Source organism: Episyrphus balteatus, chromosome 4 (genome assembly GCF_945859705.1).
Source record: "Episyrphus balteatus chromosome 4, idEpiBalt1.1, whole genome shotgun sequence".
NCBI classification, from domain to species: Eukaryota; Metazoa; Arthropoda; class Insecta; order Diptera; family Syrphidae; genus Episyrphus; species Episyrphus balteatus.
The window spans coordinates 28,240,825-28,259,275 of record NC_079137.1 but is presented as its reverse complement, the minus strand read 5'-3'; the positions used below and the strand labels follow the sequence as shown (position 1 = coordinate 28,259,275).

The window sequence follows — 18,451 nt, the reverse complement described above, 5'->3', positions numbered from 1 at the left end:
CTAAAAATGGGTTTAATTTAAAATACAATTTCTAGATTGAGAGAAGAGGAGAGTTTTCTGAGCTCGCAAACAAAGCTTTGCGGTTGTTAGTACCTAACTTTGGACATACTATGAAGAGAAAAAGACTTAACTTCGAAAACGATTTAATCGTTAAAGTATACAAGATCAATCCAAGATTTTAATATTTATTAAAAAAACATACAAACACATTTCGCATTGAGAATTTGTCTGTTTTTTTGTTTTTATTTAGGATTATTTATTTTTTTTTTATCATTATTTGGCTTGCAGCCGCGACACCCTAGGGGGTCACGACACACACTTTGAAAAACACTGCTTTAAGGAATCACGATTTTTTTCAATTATTATTCTTAAAATCTGTATGTCATTCTAAGTTGATAAACTTGAAACAAACCAGCACTTGTCATCAGACAACCGTATTATTTTTAGCTTTCGGGTATCCAAAATCCGTACAACAATCTTCATTGACACTTGTAAAAGAACTGATAAAAACCGAACAATTTATTTGCTAACATATTTCTTAATGAACAAGATTTATTATTGCTCAAATTCTTAAAATTTATATATATTTAGTTAGTTTATAACTAATAAAGATACCTAATAATAATAAAATATGTACTGTCGCAACCTGTGAAGAACTTTGTGGTCATCCTGTACCTAATAGTAGGTCTTGAACATCGTTAATAAACTTTGGTGAACGAATTTCCTGAGCATTCCTTCTTTTTTTAACGCCAATTTTGAAGATATGTATGTACCTAGCTACACCTTTGTTTATGTTGGCATGTCGTATTTTCTAAAAAAACCTGGCTTTCTTTCAACGTTTGTAGTGCAATTCGACGTGGTCTTTTTCCTAAAAGCGGAATTCAGAGTCGTCACTCAAGTAAAATTTTTTCTCTAGGACAAGTCTGAGATGAATTTTCTGAGTGTTTACACCAGTATTTACTTCAAAAATTTCCTCAGTTGGAATTCATATGCTAAAAAAGAGAAACCCTTAGGTTTTCTCAACGTAACGACTAGCTGAAGTGGGTCAAACGCAAGAGCAAATCCTCTTAAAATAGTATCTGGACGTATCGATGTAAGTAATGTCATAGAGCAAAGTCTCATCTCTAGAACGTAGAACGCGTATTGTAAAGAGAAACAGGTAGATACAGCTCTACTAAATACCTACCTTGTCAAGGTGCGAATGCTAAAAAAGCGGGATATTCAATGCAAAATTGGGGTTTATTCCTAAAAATGGTCAGAAGAAGCCTTTTCCCTGATAAAGTTTCGGTTCCCTATAGATTATCGAAATCTAGCATCATTGAGCATTGTTAGTTAAAAGATTGGGGACCGTCAAACCAATTACATACGTGCTGTTGTCATTTGTGTTCTTTCTGTTGTTTGTTCTTTTTCTGCTCTGTTTTTCTATGTTGTATTAATTAATATTAATATCTCATTTGTCAGTCCTGCAGTGTTTTTATTCCATTAGATTAATCTTTGGAGTGGATTAGATGTAAATGAAAAGGTAATCAGAAGAGGTACGCCACAAGACTTCACTTTTTTTATAAATTATTATAAGGATTCTCAAACAAATAAAGATCTAAACAAAAATGACCTTGCGAGGTTAAAGATGCTCAAAAATAAGTATCAGATAAAGTAGCTGGTGCATTAAACTTTTTAGATTTTCTATTGAGTTTTGTTTAAGTAGGAAAATTGTCCAATTAACCATAAGTTGATATCAAATGTCATTCAAATTGAATTTCCTAACTTAACACTATTTTCCTATTGTGTTATCCAACAAAACCAAACTTTTTTTTGCGGTTTTATATATTTTTTTTTTATTTAATTGTGAATTAAATACACCGTCATCAATAACCTCACACATCTATTTCCAAGATATTATTCTTAACTTATATTCTGATCCAGAAAAAGCTAATCAACAAATCTATCTTATGATTGTGTTTGTTTTATTTATTTTCTTTGTATTTGATTTCTTTGTTCTTGGTCTCTCGAAAGTTATATTATCTTTCCTGTTACACCTTTGTAGCATTCGTTAAAGTTCAGTCTAAACAAAAACAATTAGTTAAATAAATTAATTTCTTATACGTAAGTTGAATAGCTTTAATATAAATAAATTATTCTTGATATGTAGAACATATAGATATACTCGTACCTTCTCTGTATTATGACTTTATCTATGAAGATACTATGTTAAGCTATTATCAGTTGTTTATTATTTGTTTATACATTAAAATTAAAATCTAAGTGCTTCTATCAGTTTTAGTGCAAATTCTTTATTTTGACAAATTAAACGGCAGAAAATTTCATTGTGTCCTTTGTATAGAATTGTTCAGATTTTGCGGACTTTTCTGATGATGAAAATTTTAAGCGTTCTGTTAATTGAAGCAGTACTTTACTATCGCAATGTTGTGTCCTGATTTGTGTGAATCGCATATAACTTTTTAATTCTTTAAAAGAATATCATATCTGTTAAAAAGTTTTTAAAACATTTTTGATACCTTGACTTAAGACTAAAAGTAAAGGTATTTTTCTCCACAATATATAGCGTATTATGCTTTAATTTTCTCGGTACCTGGGAAGGAATCAACTAATTTGATTTGTGATAGTTGACAGCCACATTGCACTGTTTTGTGGGTTGTAGAGCATACAAAAATTTCACAATCAATTATCACAAATCACTTAATCTGATTCGGTCCCTGCTATTTTTTAATCTATAAATACCAAGATCTTAAGTTCTAGTTAAAGTGTAGTGAAATAAACATCAAATTTATAAAAACAAAATTGCAAAGACCCGCCATAATGTTTATGCGTTGAAGAGGAATTTTCAACAATATGAGAATAACCTCAATACAAAAACATGACGAATCATTTATTTGTCGCGACAGTCACTGCGTTTCAATTAAGATTGTGGTCAATTTTGTGCCATAAAACATGTGACATAAAGGAATAATTTATTATTCGAAACATTTGGTAATGTTTAATGAAGAATATATTATTCAACTTTTGCTAATTATCAACTTGACTACTTATCTATCATAATATTTATCACGTGTATGATTTAAATGTTATTAAAAATCAGTTAAGTAAATGATTCTTGATATCAGCAAGGTGTGTGTTCTTTAATTTTTAACGTATATTAATATTCTTATCAGGGCTGTGCAAACTTTTATTTAAAAACAAAAAAAAATAATTTTACACGGTATAAAAATTTTAAATTTTAGTTGAATTATAGGATATAGCTACGGTGACCATGAAGCCAAACCCGGGACGGATACAAAATTCATTGGATCGTTTTTAAAATATTGATTTCCAAAAAATTTCAATTTTTTTAAAGAGTTTTCATAATTTTTCCTTATTTTGATATCAAAAACGATTTTTTGGGAGCTTTTTTGTTGAAATCATTTAAGTCGTTTACGAAATCAAGATAATGTTTTATAATAATGTCTGTTAATAACTTTAAAAAAAATATTTTTTTAATCAAAATCGGGATGGCTGCTTTTTAACATTTTAATTTAATTTTAAATGATTTTGAAATTGTATGATCTTTAACACCACTATTAACATGTTCTTGAAAGTCTTGAAGCTATTCTGGGTTATTTACTCTTCCATATGTTGTTCTTTATTCAAATACATTTTTCCTGGTGTAGCAACCAGACAAACAGAAGCTGGAACTAAATAATTGACAAACATTAAAAAAAAAACTATAGCCTAGAAATTCTTATCTGTGCTAGAATATATGGAAAGTTTTCAATCGTTTGTCACCTCCATTTAATTGTCCAGGCAATTTTTCTTGCAGCAAAAGTTTTTTGACTTTGGAGACTTAGAAAAATTTTCGTTTTGCCTCAGCAGTGTACTAGGCTTAATGCTTTATCCGAAAAATTAGAAAAATTTTAATTTTCAACCACTGTTTTCTTGTTTTCTGTACAAAGTATTTAAAATATTGAATACAATAATCAGAGAATGTGCAAATACGGGACAATCACGGGACAGATTACAAAATACGGGACACTTATAGGTCCCGGGTTTCTTAAATAAAAACCCGGGATAAGCTGTAGAAATACGGGACAGTCCTGGGCAAACCGGGAAGGATGGTCACCGTAGATAGTATTTGTAATATTCCAAACGAATTTTAAATTCAACCAGATTTGAGAGTTGAGCAAAATTCGAATGACTAATAAAAAACTTTTTTATTCATTATTTACGAATAAATGATAAATTCATTTATTCGCATAATAAATTAAAATAAAGGAAGAAATATGCGAAATGTACTTTATTTAAATAATAGTACAGGAAAGATAGTAAAAAAACAGGCATATTGTGGAACGAAATATAGGACGGCTGAATTTTTCAAATCTGAAAGAGGGGTATTAGAAAAGCTTAAGTCCTGGTTTTCGGGACGCCACCCCCCTGGCGAAATCCGCCATTTTGGAAAACGCGAATCGCTCTATATCTCCAAAACTATTTGTCCTAGAGAAATGGTTTTTAGACCAAAGTTCTTGAAAATTTAATTATCTTTTTCTTTGTGATACATTATTTTTCTGAGCAGGCAATAATTTTGAGGTTATGTTGTTTTAATTTTTTTTTTTTGGTTTTATTTTATGTTTTTATCATTCCCGATAATAGTAACATAATTTTTTAAACAGTACAAGTTGTAGACCATCAAATTTCCAATAATTTGGCATATTTTTGAAAGTCATGCGATGTAGGAGTCGAAAGTTATTGATCTGAAAACTATAGTCTAAGTACAGGAAAGTTAGTAAAAAAAACAGGCATTTTGTGGAACGAAATATAGGGAGGCTGACTTTTTCAAATATGAAAGAAAGGTATTAGAAAAGCTTAAGTTCTGGTTCTCGGGACGCCAACCACGTGGCTAAATCCGCCATTTTGAAAAACGTGAATTGGTCTATATATACTAAACTATTGGCTTGACCGAATAAGTTACTTAACCAAAGTTGTATGTAATATAAATATCTTTTCTTGTGCATTTATTGTTTTTCTGCGAGGACAACACTTTTAAGGTTATGTTGTTTTATTTTTTCGGTTTTTAAAATTTTTCCCAGTCTTTATGATAGAAACATAATTTTTTCACATGATTAAAGTTGAAGAACATCAAATTTATATAACTTTTCAAACCAAAGATACGGAATTTTAAGAGCAATCCCTTTCAATATTTTTACAAAATATATACTAATATGTTTTTGCATATGGTATGAAAAAAAAGGCTAAATCGTTATTAAGGTGGGTTATGGTAAAACTTAGAATATTGTGCTACACATATTTTGTTTTAAGTCAAACATCCAACTTTTATGATGCTAAAAAATTATGTTTCCATCATAGGGACTGAGAAAAATTAAAAAAATCGAAAAAATAAAAAATAAAACAACATAACCTCAAAAGTGTTGTCCTCGCTGAAAGACAGTGCATGTACAAGAAAAGATATTTATATTACCTACAACTTTGGTTGAGTAACTTATTCGGTCAAGTCAATAATGTAGCAGATATAGACCAATTCACGTTTTTCAAAATGGCGGATTTAGCAACGTGGTTGGCGTCCCGAGAACCAGAACTTAAGCTTTTCTAATACCTTTCTTTCATATTTGAAAAAGTCAGCCTCCCTATATTTCGTTCCACAAAATGCCTGTTTTTTTTACTAACTTTCCTGTACTTAGACTATAGTTTTCAGATCAATAACTTTCGACTCCTACATCGCATGACTTTCAAATATATGCCAAATTATTGGAAATTTGATGGTCTACAACTTGTACTGTTTAAAAAATTATGTTACTATTATCGGGAATGATAAAAACATAAAATAAAACCGAAAAAAAATTTAAAACAACATAACCTCAAAACTATTGCCCGCTCAGAAAAATAGTGTATCACAAAGAAAAAGATAATTAAATTTCCAAGCACTTTGGTCTGATAACCATTTCTCTAGGACAAACATTTTGGGAGATATAGAGCGATTCGCGTTTTCCAAAATGGCGGATTTCGCCAGGGGGGTGGCGTCCCGAAAACCAGGACTTAAGCTTTTCTAATACCCCTCTTTCAGGTTTGAAAAATTCAGCCGTCCTATATTTCGTTCCACGAAAAAGTCTATCTTTCCTGTACTATAAGAAGATATTGACAACAGTCTTAATACTTATTTGTTTTCATAACAGCTCATTGTTCAAACATATTGCCAAAAAGTTTATTTGAAATTGGCTGGTTTATCATAGTGTCGTAGGAAAAAACTCCATTTACTGATGCAGAATTATACCTTGGAAGTACCAAGATCCTCAGAATGAATGCTTATGCAAAGTAAATAGTGTTCGGGAGCACACTACAGACTTTCTATCGGCCGATAGTAAAGTCGGCTTGGGTTGTTTGTGCGCACATTGAGCCGACTAAATAGTCGGGTTAAAAGTGATTGCGCACACAAGACCGATAGTTGCCTGACTTTTCTCATACGATTTGCTACGAAATAATGAATTATAAAGAAAACAGTCACATTGTGGCACTTTTTTTTATAAGAAATATGAACAACGTTTTAAATTAAGAACCTTTCTCATGGAAATAAAGCATTTGTTTGACGCTTGCGTCTCAACATATCCTAAATGACTGAACGGATTTGCTTGAAATTTCGCACCATTAGTAGGTCTGTTTAATGAATCTGATCCGTTCAGAAAAGAACATACAAAATCCAAAAAGTACAGGTTTGTGTGTTTCATGAAGGAAAACCTTGCAATAAACTGTTCTACAAACTGTCATTTTGTGTTCCATGAAGTTGTCCAGCACAGTTTAGTTCAAGTTGTTCTGCTCCTTCTTTTGAGGTAGAGCAAATAAGTGAGAAGTGTCAAGCAGCAGCTGATTAGTTTTATTATGAAAAAAATAAAATAAAATGAATTCAAAATGATGGAAATTTCTTTTGAATCTTCTTAATATGAAGAAAAAGGTGTGTTTTTTTGTTTATCTGTATAGATTTTGTGCAAAAAAACGACATCGAGATATTTGAAATCAAAACAATTTACGTGTTAAAAACAACAAAAACTTTATCTGTATAGATTTTTGAAAAATCCACATAATTATCCAGATTTTACTTTCTCTCGATAAAAACAGTAGTGCCAAGGTAGTTTAAATGGAGAAAATGGGGTTTGAAAAAAGATCTCATAGAAAAAAATATTAAAAAATTTGAAGAGGTTTGTGTATTTTCATACTAACAGGCAGCTGCTTGTGTAATCAATTTATATTGAGGAATTTGAATGAACAACAACAACTTGTGTGTGTTACCACCAAGTTCATAGGCTGGAGTCTACAGTCCACAGTTGGTAGAGCAGTGGACTGTAGACTCCAGCCTATGAACTTGGTGGTAACACACACAAGTTGTTGTTGTTCATTCAAATTGATTAAAAAATTTGTTTGACATGGTTGTATTGAAATGTTAATATTTCGAGATAAAAGTCTTTTCAGATAAAAGTCTCAAATGGATCCTGATAAAAAAAAAATTACCAAAGTTTTTTCGAAAAATTAGAAATAATTTTTCACACGCACACGTGTGCGAATTTGGCAGGACAAAAATGAAAAGTGGTCACAGAAAAGTGGGCTTATAAGGGTGAAAATAAATTTTTATGGAATTGTGAATACAGTATTCGAATTCCTCGGAAAATTCTACATCAATTTCATATATGATTCTCCATAAAATAGTGAGACCGAAAAAAGTTCTAGCGCCATAAAAAAGTATACACCAAATTCGCAAAAAAGAGGTGTGGGTGGGTTAAGAAATCGAAAAAAAAAAAAATCAATCACATTCAAACGCTTATAACACAAGAAAGGCGCAACCAATGTTAATGGTCATGGTCTTAAAATGTAGCTAAGAATATACAAATGATTTAATCCAACATGGATGCAATGGCCATATGAAAACCATTCATTTTTTGTGAAAAAAAAAATTTGAATTTATCATTTGAATTTATAATGGCCATACCACTAGGGAGTTAAAAAAAAAAAACCTGAGCGCGGTACATTTTTGACAGACAGCTGCCAAAGTTTATGTACAGTGGTGCCAAACATTTGAACGGATTTCAAAAATCCCGATGTCGTTTTTTTGCACAAAATCTATTTACATAGATAAACAAAAAAACACACGTAAAATTCATAGTGTGAATTAAATTAAAATTTAGATTTATTGAGACTTATTTTTGATTACAATTTAGTACTTATGTACATATGTTTGAAATACATTGGTATTAAAAAAAAAAAAAACCGACTTAGAATTGGGATAGTTTTAACATTTCAAAGTGTGAACAAATATTCTAATGAATTATAATTTATTTGAATGAAAAGTCAATAACAACAAAATGTATTTTAATTTTAAGTTTCAAAACTGACAGTCAACTCTATAAAACAGGAAGGTATATTTTTCTGATCTTTTTTTGTGCTATTCTGATCTGTTCTGTTCTAGTTTGTCTTCATTAAACAGACCTGGTGTTTATTACGGAAGTTATGAATTATGATACATTCTTAACAATGCATCCGTAAAAAGTCAAACTGAAGTTTTTTTTTATAATTCAATAACACATTTTTGTCTGCAAATCCATAAGAACGAAAAAAAAATCAGAATATTATGTACATCATAAATTTATATACCTACATAAATATGTGCTTTGCTTATTCTTTATGCCTTTGAAAGAAAAGCTCACAAAAGATTCCACTTCCACATATCAGTTAAATAGCAACAGTGACTTTCGTCATGCAATACAAACTTCATAAATATATGTGCAGCACTTTACTGGAATACTAATTACAAAGATGAGTGTATCTTTTTCTCCATGAGCACCGGCACAGCGCACGATGATTCATTAACGGATCTTACTTTTTGATATTTTGTTTTTGTAGTCGCTGTGCTTATTTAAAGCTAAATTTTCTAAGAAATTTGCCATGAATCAGTGCAAATCAAAGTGCATCAACTGCGAACTAAAAACACAAATATTTCTATTTTATTGCATAAGAAAATTACAGAGAATAACACAATTTTCAACTTCCAATACAACAATGTCTACCACAAAAAAATCTAAAGCCAAGAATCCTTCGGTGGCATTGAACTTTTTCTATAGACACCGAGACGCTGTTGATGTACAACTTGAGGGCAAATAACCTTAATCTAGGTCGCTAACAAACAAGCAACAAAAAGCAGAGGGGGTTGCATATAAAGTGAGCTTCATATTGCGTGGGGTTGAATAAATGAATAAAATACAAGAAATAGATGATTTCCGGCCTGTATACGTGTTCGACTCAGTGTTCTCTTAAAAAAAAAATATATTTATATTTTGGCAAGAGTTTCAATAAACGTGATGCTTATGCTTCCAATGCCAAAAGAGCATAAAGCTAAAGCATTAAAATATAGGTCATTCTTTTGCGAAAAATAGGAAGTCTTATACTCATGGCAAGGACTCTGCAATAAATGTACTAACGTGTTTTCATTAAGTGTTTTTTTTTCTCGGTCTTTTCTGATAAAACTTTTCTCGTTTATAAAAATGCCTTCTATGTTATGTTAAAAATGTGAAAGAAGACTTCCTCTCCGTTTTTGAATAAGATAAGTTTTCTGCGAGTGTCACAAGTTTTTGCCTGTGTAGTGGCGCATTAGAAATGAGTTTTTTTCTTTTTTTGTTGTTGTAAACAAAATTCTATGGTATTAAGTACCCGTTTATCTTTGTCTTTTGTTGAGGTTTCCCCCCAATTTCAGCGGACAAAAAGGAGAGAATATAAAGGGTATGGTCGGATGAAGACATAACTTTTTTTCACACGCTTTTAAATAGTTCATAAAGGATTAGATTTTTCTTCGAAACGTAACTTTAAGATGGCAATATGAGTAGTTGTTGGTAGGTTTAAAAGACATTTTGGTCAAATTTAAATTGAAGTTTCTATCAAATAAAATACATATCGTCGGCGTAAAGCAAAATTGTTCTAAATCCACTTTTTACCGAAAATTAGTTAATGATGCAGTTTTACTAATTTGAAAACCGTTTTTGTTAAAAAAATTTCATTCCACAGATAATATAATTTAATTGGACATAGAACAATAAATACAGGGAAGTAGCCTTTTGAAAATGACCCCGAGTATTCTTGATTGTTCTAAGTCCCATCATAGTTTATTCTAAGTCCACTTTTTATTTAAGGATAAAACGTACTTGTATAGGAATTGTTCTATCTCCAATTTTGGATTTTTAGTTTTAAAAAATATTTAAAAATAGTATGCACCTACTAATGAGGAAAAAACGTACTTGTATAGGAATTGTTCTATCTCCAATTTTGGGTTTTTAGTTTTAAAAAATATTTAAAAATAGTATGCACCTACTAATGAGGTAAACTTGTATATTTTATTCAAGAGATTTGTTTTTTTCAAAAACATAACTTGACTTGAATGGCATACGAGCAGAAAATTGTCGCTTTTTGAAACTAAAAATTTTACTTTTTGTGACTTAGAACAATTTTGCTTTACGGCGACGATATGTTTCTAGTGCAGTAAATCTAGGATTTCAAATTGAAAAAATTGGGCAAAGCTGAGACCTCGAACTCCTTGCACAACCCTAGTTATAGGCTGAATCCCTCAGTAACGCCCCTGAAAAGCTGTTTTACAATATTCTAATGAACTTCTGAGACCTTTCTCGTCCACTTAATGTTAAACTGTTATACGAAATATCTTTTATAAATTGACATGTCTCCAGTCAAAGTTATTCATCTTAAACATTTAAACAAAAACATAAGCGCTGGCGCCAGAATATAACATTACAGATTCAAACGATCTTATTTAAAGCGCTGATTAATTTGAAATGGTTTGAAAACATCTTTGTTCCACTTTTTGATGCAAAAAGTCAACACAAAAAACTCTGATTGTACAATTTATTCTCTAGTTCACATACAACAAAAAACAAAACAATGTGGCTATGGCGATGTCACAAACGCGTCGAGGTCCATAGTCTGACAGAAGACTATTTAAAAGTTTCAGTATGCAGCAGCAACAAAGCTTCTGAATGACTAATTCATCAGATTTAATTTATGGACTTTTTATTTGTTATTCTATCTACAATTCCTCCCTTCATGCTCAAGGTTCTCGTAGCGGCCTGTGCCTGTGTATCAAATTAAAATCAAATTAAGATTCTATACGGTTGATTAGTATCAGCAACAAAGAGAAGACAACGAGCGTATTGACAGCATTAGCTTAGTTAGTGAGCTGAAGGCAATTCAAATAATTCAATCATTCTATTCATAAACATACAGTCCTGCTACAAACATTTCGACTTCCGACTTTTTTTTTTAAATTTCTACAACTGAAATTTAATAAAAATACAAATGAAACAAATTAAATTTTAATAATTTATTCTATATTGTATTTTTATTAATTAAACAATTTTAACATAAACATAATTAAAGATAGAAAAATAATTCAATTCTTGTTTACATTCATTTTTATTTACATTCACATAAAAAGTTGTCAGTGTTCTTTAAACTTTAGAACCTTGAAAATACAAACACCTTTTTTTATTATTATTGATTACAATTTTTATTTGATGTTCACTTGAAAGTGGTTGGACAGCGAGTGCCCATTATGCCGATCATTTAAAGGTACTTTGCCAAAAATGACAAGTCAGCATAATGAACACTCAGCGCGTGAGACTAAACATTGAACTTTTATTAAATGATCTTATTTCGTCTGGTCTCACGCAGAAGTAGGAGTTGGGTGGAAATATGATATGGTAGGAAAGGTAAAAATGGGTGATAGAATACAAAAAAATACATAATTATACTTAAAAAGAACACTCAGTGGGAACTGGTAAGAAATCATTTCCCATCGTGTCAGCAACAATGCAATGTGATAATACTATTGGTCATATGGTTACTTAAAATGATACTAAAAAATGTTTACTTAACAGTCAGCTTTGTGAGTTGCACAAAATGTAAAATGCAAAATATTAAAAACGCGTTATACGTAGCAATTAATTTCGTTACTTAGTCGTAGAACACTTTCAAGCCGAGATAAAACAAAATTATATTCCTCGGATATTGCAATATCCAACGTCAACTGTTTAAATATAAGTACGCAGTTTTGCAGCCATACGCGTGTTAATGTCGATTTCAAAGGTCTGACAACTCTAATTTTGTGCTTTATACGGTTTTTGGGGGGTTAAATAACGTAAGTTTTCCAGTTAATGTGAATGGGCTAAATTTATACTATTTGAAATTATAAATATACAAGCTGATGCTCTATTATTTTTCCTAAATCTGAACACCCCAATCTTGAGGATGTAACCAATAGAACTATACAGGGTGTCCCAAAAGTAATGGATCAAACGAAGTATGCTGATAGGCCAACTTTAGGGCTCTCAGAATTTGGTAACTTTTTCATCCCAAATCCTTACGGTTTTTGATTTAATGCAGTTTTTGTGAAATTTCGATAAATCCCGACTTTGCAACAGTATTTTGCTTCCTCCGCTCATAATTGATTTTTGTTTTTTACAATTCTTTCACTAAAACATTGCCTTATAATAAGAAATAATTAATTAATCAAAATATTTTTTATTTCATTCGCCATTTTGCTGCAAATGAATTAACAGTTCCATGTTTTATGAAAACTCAATTCCTCACTTTTATTTCAGAGCAACACCCTGAACAAATTTTTTATGGTGTGACCCTGGTTTATTATTTTGAAAACTTGCCGTGTTATTGCAGATTTCAAAAATGTATAAAAGTTTCCAAAGATGAAATTAGAACGAAAGATATTACAATTTGAATGCAAAAAAACAGAGGTTTTCAGAGCAAAATAACAAACAAAAATCGAGGCTTTTATTCAAAAAGAAATAAACAAACAACAGTCGAGAAAATTTGTTTATTATTCTGTTATTTTTCTCTGACAGAACCTGTTTTGTTGCTTTTAAATTGTAATATCTTTAGTTCTAACTTCAACTTTGGAAACTTTTATACATTTTTTAAATCTGCAATAACACGGCAAGTTTAAAAGTAATAAACCAGTGTCACACCATACAAATTTTTTTCGGGATGATGCTCTGAAATAAAACTACGAAATTGAGTTTTTATTAAACATGGAACTGTTAATTAATTTGCAGCAAAATGGCGTATGAAATATTTTGAATAATTAATTATTTCTTATTATTAGGTAATGCTTTAGTGAAAGAATTGTAAAAAACAAAAATCAATTATGAGCGGAGGAAGCAAAATACTGTTGCCAAGTCGGGATTTTTCGAAATTTCACAAAAACTGCATTAAATCGAAAACCGTAAGGATTTGGGATGAACAAGTTACCAAATTCTGAGAGCCCTAAAGTTGGCCTATCAGCGTATTTCGTTTGATCCATTACTTATGGTACCCCTGTATATAAGCCGTTTATACGATTATGTTTTAGAAGCTTTTTTTGTTTAGATTTTTGTTTGTTTATTTGAATTGAAAAGCCTGATATGGTTAGTTAAAAAAGCTTATATCGTGAGTTCTATTAACCCCATAGCTGAGATTGAGGTGTCCAGATTTAGGAAAAATATTTATAATTTCAAATAGTATAAATTTAGCCAATTCACATTAACTGAAAAACTTACGTTATTTAACCCCCGAAAAACCGTATAAAGCACAAAATTAGAGTTGTCAGACCTTTGAAATCGACATTAACACGCGTATGGCTGCAAACTCCCAAAATTATCCAAACAAATCAAAAGTTCGTCAGATATATGAAAAAATGTCATTTTGTCCCAACCTTGCGATACAAACCCGCACTTTGACCAACTATAAAATTTTATTTAATCAACTCACGGAATTGTTTTGTATATTATTTCTTAGATAATTTTATTGTTAATAAGTCTTACCTTTGTCATTTTTTGTTAAAATGAATAACAATGGAGCTATTCAATAAAAACGATACCAATCTCTTTTCCAAGATGGCGGCTGTTCCCAACCTCCAATTATCCCAACAAATTGACTTTTCTGATAAGGACAACCACCCGAACACATTTCATGAAAAAAATTTTGTCCCGCGAAAAATGCGATTTCATGCCCATATATTGACTAATTTCCCTGAGATATTATGTGCCCCGAATTTATTTTTACCATTTTATTCAAGAAATAAACATCAAGCGCTGAATTTATAAGGCCTTAAAACATACAACTTGTAGAGGAGTTAACTTGACCCACTATTATTCTGAACGTCTCATATGTTGGTCGAGAATCAACTATGTATTTGTTTCGATTTGATTTGTTTATTTTTTAATTCCTCCCATCTCAATATGGACTCTTGTCTATGGCTTATTACATCATATCATGACTTAAGTGAGCGGTTGGAACGAAAAAAAAAAATCTTAAATTCTCCCCTATCCGTCCCTGTATTTTTTTTTTATTGTTGATTGCGGTACAGTGTACACAAAAGTGACTAATTGACATTGCTCTTGCCCTGTTATTTATTTGCATAGCTGTTAGCTCATAATAGTGTACCATGTGAATTGCACATGCGCATAAAGCTTATACAAACCCCACCTTTCATCATCAATGACATAAAATAAAAAAAAATAAGAAATAGTAACTAGTGATTAATAAAAAAAAAAAGAGGAATAGGTACAATTTTAAGAATTTGTCGTTTTGAGTTAAATTTCCTTTTATCAATTCGGATCCATAGTTGACACAAATTGTCAACAAGAATGACAAATCAATCCCACTACAATTACATACATACGTTCGAAAAACGATTAATTTTCAACAAAAAAAAAAAAATTTAGATTCTTATCTTGAATAAAGTGTGCCCCAGCCTGCACTCAATGTGTGTTTATTTTTTATTTGACTGAACGTTTATGCTTATATAAAATAAAACATTACAGCAAGACCTACCCAATCCGGAAGTTAAGTTTAGACTTTTTATGTTTGGGTTGTCGACTCAATCACGTAGCAAACAATAAAGGAAGTTAACTTTGAAGGAAAGTCTATTTAATTGCTACTGACTATGATTTCATATCACGTTCTGTAAAGTGTGCCTTTGTGATTTTGTTTTCATAAATTTTGTGCACATTTAGTTGTGAGTTTTAGAAATGATCTATTTACATGAAAAGAAAAGAAGTAAAAAAGAGCAAGTTTGAGAAGTCCCTAAGCCGAACATATCCTTTTTCTTCCAATATATTTGGGTGATAACATACAATAAATAAAAAGGATCATATCTTTCAGTTATGGTTGCGGGTCGTCTTGCTCTCTTTGAATTTTTTTTTAAATTCGTTTAATTTTTTTTTTAATTTTTGAAATCTTTAAAAATTGAAGATAAAATCATTTTGCTTAGAACGAAAATAAAATCCAAAAAAATTCAATTTAATTGAAAAAAAAAAATTATACAATTTAATTTTCTAAGGAAGAAGCAAAAATCCAGGGAAATTTTGATTCGCAATAGTTCTTAAAAAAAAGAAAAAAAAAAAACATTAAATTGATCAAACCTCAGTGGACTTACTGACCACTCTAAAGCCGTGACTCACGAATTATTTAAATTCAAACATAAAATTTAATGGCAATTGAGTAAGAATTCCCCTCTCTTAATCAAATTCCATGAAGTGATTATGATGATTTTGTGTGTATTCTTTCAATTTTTGTTTGTTGACGTATAATTTTGTTTACAAAAATTTAAATATTCAGTACCGAATGTAAATTTTACAGGAAAAGAATAACATTTATTTAGTGATTCATTGAGCAACCAAGATATTTACATACAAATATTGAAACATTTATTGATCACTTTTAGTCCAAGGAAGATAAGAAATTTAGTACAGAAAAGCAGAAAAACTAATTCATGAGTTTTAAATATTTTTATATTTTTGGGTCCAAAGTCCTCAAAATTCCCTTTTTGATTTTGTGTTTACTGTTTACTATAGTTAACAGTTCATAGAATAATTCATACCATTTGAAAACGAACCCATTACAAATCTAGTTTTTAAAAATATAGAAGGTTGAGAATCTTCTTTCTTCGGATTCGGAAAAAATAGAACTCAAGATAACAGTTTTACATGAGTAATGTCATGCAAAACTGTTATCTTGAGTGATGATGGAGAAAGCCAAAAAAGTGGCTCCGGCAATTCTGTCTGTCTGTCTGTGTGTACCTCGAGCTACAGCCTAAACTAATCAAGCGATTTTCTTCAAACTTGGTAGTTAAGAGTTTTGGGTGATTCCCTAGAGCCTAGAGGACAAATTAAAAAAAAATTTTTAGGACCAAAACTAACGGTACCTGTCATATAACGAAAATAGAAAAGTTAATTTTTATCGAAAACGGCTCTAACGATTTTGATTAAAATTTGTGTGTGAAGTGTGACACATAAAAGCTTCATTCTAAAAAATAAGAAAAAATATTATTTGTACCGTTATTAACGGTACCTGCCATAGAACGGTTTTTTTATTTAATTTCTCGCAAATGACAAAGATTTCAACCCAAATTGTTATACAGAAACGGTGAAACAATCATTAAATAAAAAATTTTAAAATTTTTCAAAAAACACAATTTTGGATTTTTAAAAAAATATTTCAATTTTTTTTTCGTCATTTTATTTACTATGTACCTATATACAAATAAATAACATAAAAAGTCGTTTTTCAAATCAAAATCAACATCTCAAATAAAATTGAGCTCCAAAACAAGTACCTATGCCATTGCATTTCTGTGTCATGTTGTTTCCTCAGAACTTTCGACTGGGTGAACCGATTTTGATGATTTTTTTTGTACTTGAAAGCTGGTAATGGTAGTGGGGTTCCATTTATTTTTTTTTTAATAAAAAGAAGTATACATACATATATGTATATGTATTAATATGCATTCTAGGAAAAAATATATTCAAAATCGTTTGAGCCGTATTTTTAAACTATTTTTTTATAAATAACTAGCTGACCCGGCGGACTTCGTTCAACCTTTTCTAAATTTCTTGTGCCAAAGTGTTTCTTATGAGACTCCTCCGAAACGGCTAAACCGATTTTTATGAAATGAAAAATCGGCAAACACATATTTTCCATACATTTAAATGGTTAGGTTGGTCCAACCAAAAACATTTTTTTTATTAAAATGATTTTTTTTTGAAATTTTGTGTCTTTGGTTTTATACCGCGTGCCCGCAGCAAATTTTGGGAGTGCAAATATAACCAAAATGTGAGTATGCAGTTTTAAAGCCTTATGCGTATAACGAATTTAAAAGTCTAGCAGCTTTAAATCGCGGTCTGTTATGGTTTTCGGGGGGGTTGAATAACGTGAGTAGGCTAAATTAACACAAATTCACAACCTGAATATGTATTATGACTGATTGTTTGTCATCTCCCCAAAGCCTGAATAATTCAATCTTGAAGATTTTATGTATGTATGTTAATTTATTTTAATCACCTAGATTGGAAAACTCCGAATTAAAGCTGCTAAGCTGCCAAACTTTTGAATTCGTTAATTAAGCCCATAAGGCAGTAAAACTGCATACTCACATTTCTGTTATACCTCCACTCCCAAAATTTGCTCTCGGCTCTTAGACTATATTGTTTTTGCAAAAGCTACCAAGCTGTACAAAATCATGTTGTCTTCAGTCGGGCTATACCCTTCTCCGTTTTCCACAAAATGTGATTTATTTGACATCACAATGATCAAACATTCATATTTTTCGACAGAAAAAAAAAAAAAAAAAACATATAAAAAATGTTTCACAATAATAAAACTCTTTGCTATTAAAAAAACATTGGTTGGTCTTAGAATGTTTAAATTTCAGAGTTACATATATGTATTTTTCAATAGTGAATTATAAAAAATTAAAAAAAAAAATGTTTTCTCAGAAATAAAAAAAAAAGTTTATGGTGGACCAACCTTACCATTTATGTGTATGAAAAAATAGATGTTGGCCGATTCTGAGACCTACCCGATATGTGTACATAATTTCATATAAATCGGTCCAGCCGTTTCGGAGGAGTTTGATAACAAACACTGCGACACGAGATTTTTATATATTAGATTGTTTGAATAAAATACATAAAGTAGTGACCACATTAGTGGAAATTAGTCCAAAGTATTTGTCTGAATTTGTTTATTGGTTAAGAAAAATTTATTAAGTTTTCCAAAATTGATTCGAACAAAAGCTACAGTTATTGTTTCAGATTAAATGGAAATATATTCGCATTAGTATTAAATTAAAGGATTTGTTTTTCTTTGCATAGAGTGGTACCTGTTTGTGGAATAAAAAGAAGAAATATTGTCGAGTTTTACGTAGGAAACATATTGACATATTGCAGACTGTCATGTTGGCGTATGTTAAAAATAATATGGCTTTTTAGATAGATCTTCCAAAAATGATAAAATAATCCAAGGCACATTGTAAACGTTTCAAAGACTTTTCTTAACTCTAATAAAATTTATGTTATGTTTTTCACTGTACAGCATCGGACTTAATATTTCACAGATCGTATAGGCA

The 18,451-nt window shown here is 30.5% G+C and overlaps 1 protein-coding gene across 2 annotated transcripts in view; it reads left to right on the top strand.

Annotated features, from left to right (window-relative positions):
- Window positions 1-18,451, top strand: part of LOC129919935 (WAS/WASL-interacting protein family member 2) — a 46,762-nt gene that overhangs the window by 3,833 nt on the left and 24,478 nt on the right. Inside the window, exon 1 of one of the 2 annotated variants that reach the window (XM_056001049.1) lies at window positions 2,517-2,540. The exons of the other annotated variant lie outside the window; for it this stretch is intronic. The gene's annotated coding sequence lies outside the window, so the exon portion shown is untranslated. Of the gene's footprint in view, window positions 1-2,516; window positions 2,541-18,451 lie in introns of those variants that run through there. 2 annotated transcript variants of the gene reach the window in all.